Genomic DNA, 2,340 nt, shown 5'->3' on the forward strand with positions numbered 1-2,340 from the left:
ATAAAGTGCTAGTTGATGTCAAATGGCGGGTTTAGCTGCATCCTCAGACAACAGCCGGCCAATAGCATAGTGTGGATTAACTGGCTGTTGACAATGTTGTTAGTGTTGGGCCAGGGCTACAATAGGCTTGCCAAGTCCCCCCGGGGGGTGGGGAAACCCCCGCCCCAGAGGCCCGTTCCCCGCCGTCGTCGGATCGGGCCCCGGGGGGAACCCCACCCCCAAAGCACGCAACGTGCACGTCACCCGGAAGTGACATGACCATGCCAGGCACGCTGGGGGTGAGGCCATGGTCATCCGAGGGAAAACTCTATGGTTTTCCCTTGGATGGTCGTGGCCCCGCCCCCAGCATGCCCGGTGTGGTCGCGTCACTTCCGGGTGACGTGGTCGTGACGCGTGCTTTGGGGGTGGGGTTCCCCCCGCTCCAGGAACAAGCCGGGAGTCCCCCGCTCCAGCAGCAGGTAAGACTTGGCAACCCTAGGCTACAATTTCTTGGGTGTGGCTCCCTAATCGAAGGCCTGGTGGAAGAGCTCCGTCTTGCAGGCCCTGCAGAACTGTAAGCGGTCCCACAGGGCCCTCATGTCATCCGGGAGCTCATTCCACCAGTAAGGGGCCGCCACTGAAAAAGCCCTGGCCCTCATCACAGCCAGCGTTGCTTCTCTAGTGCCCGGTAGGGCCAAGCGGTTTTGGGACCCCGATCATAGTGCTCTCTGGGGAACCTCTGAGGATGCCAGTCACAGTCAGGTCCTACAATGCCAAGACCATGGCCAGACAGCCCGGAAAATCCACAACAACGAATGAACAGTTAAAAGAGAATTAATCTAATTGGCAATGATTTCTAAGTCCCACGGCATTAAAACAACTGCAAAGAGAGGGCCCGCCGGCCAAAGTGCAGTAACAAGTCAGTAACGTGGGCAGGTTGCAAGGGGCGATTTTCAGCAGGGGAGGCCAAAATAATTGGGTGTCCGCCACAGCAGCCAATGGCCTGGTGGAACAGCTCTGTGATACTGCAATAAGGCTCTGTGATACTGCAATAAGTCTTGCAGGGCCCTGATCTCAAGCGGGAGCATATTCCACCATAGGCGTAATCTTCATGGGGGCGGCGGGGCTTCAGCCCCCACCGAACGTTATTTTGCCCCAGGGCAAACAGCCACGGGTCTTCTGGTGGGGTTACGGGCTCTTTCTGAATGACTGCGTTACAAATTGTAAATTTAAATTGGTCGCCGGATTCATTACTGCCTCCCTTTGATTTCAGTCAGCCGTGAAAAATTGTACTGGTTGTCTTGTGCCTCTGGCCCAGCCCCAGCCCCCCCCCCGGGAAATTGGAAAGTCTACGCCCCTGTATTCCACCAAGCTGGGGCCAGGGCAGAAAAAGCCCTGGCCCTGTTTGAGGCTAAGCGGACGTCCCTTGGGCCAGGGACAACCAGCAAATGTTAGCTCTTTTAAGATAAGCAGAAGATGTTCCCCTGTTTTCTGGACCCACAGATGTTTCCAAAGCCCTGCCAAGGGCAGTCCGGGCTTCAAAGCATTACAGCCATCAATCTGAGAGCAATTTGCTAAACTCTGCTTGTCGAACATGTTAGTTTATGTTCCGGGACGACTGCCACGCTATTATGTTTTGTCAGAGGAAGTAACAGCTAGGCTGACCCCCGTTCGCCAGCTCGTTTTGATGTCGGGAAATTATCAGGCGCTCTGTTTATCTTCTCAAACAGAAGAAGTATGACTATGAAGTGTTTGTGTTTGGAGTGCCCTGCAGGCCTGGGGGGGGCTTGTAATCCCGCAAAGGCACTTCTTGGCATACCTGATTAGACAACCAAAAGAAGACCCTCGCATGCAATTAACTTTCCAGGGCTTTGAGGAAGGTTGAACTCATTTGCAGCAGGGAATGTTATTGAACTGGTACCGCGGGTGAGATAAATGCTCTGTCCTCGCCACACTTTTGTCGGAACGTTCTGTATCAGGCGGGCGCTCGTCATCTCAATGACATGTGAAATTACAAAACTGTGCAGCAGTTCCAGAAGCAGCCCATTTTCCTCCCCTCCCGCCCCCCAGGAAGGGTTGGCCCGGAGCACATTTGCATTTGAACCAAAATAATCCGAGAGAACTCCAAGCATCTGTAGACACTTGGCGTTCCATACTGCCAAGGAGCAATTTAGCTTCTCTGCAAAAAGTCGGGCGACGCTTTCAGTATCTGTTTCATCCGGTGGGATGTCAAACAGACCAGAACATTGTTGTTGTTGTTTTCATTATGAAACATCTGTGGAAATGAACCACACTAATCCAGAGACTCTAAAACAGTTCAGAATCTCGAAGAATCCCTGCTGGATCAGACCAGCGGTCCAT

General features: G+C 53.3%; 1 protein-coding gene across 1 annotated transcript in view; it reads left to right on the plus strand.

Annotated features, from left to right (window-relative positions):
• The window catches only part of CACNA1H (calcium channel, voltage-dependent, T type, alpha 1H subunit), a gene marked incomplete at its 3' end in the record, with an annotated part of 563,591 nt that overhangs the window by 511,437 nt on the left and 49,814 nt on the right, over positions 1 to 2,340 (plus strand). The window lies entirely within an intron of this gene.

Source organism: Gekko japonicus, unplaced genomic scaffold (assembly GCF_001447785.1).
Source record: "Gekko japonicus isolate JY-2015 unplaced genomic scaffold, Gekko_japonicus_V1.1 scaffold103, whole genome shotgun sequence".
NCBI lineage: Eukaryota > Metazoa > Chordata > Lepidosauria > Squamata > Gekkonidae > Gekko > Gekko japonicus.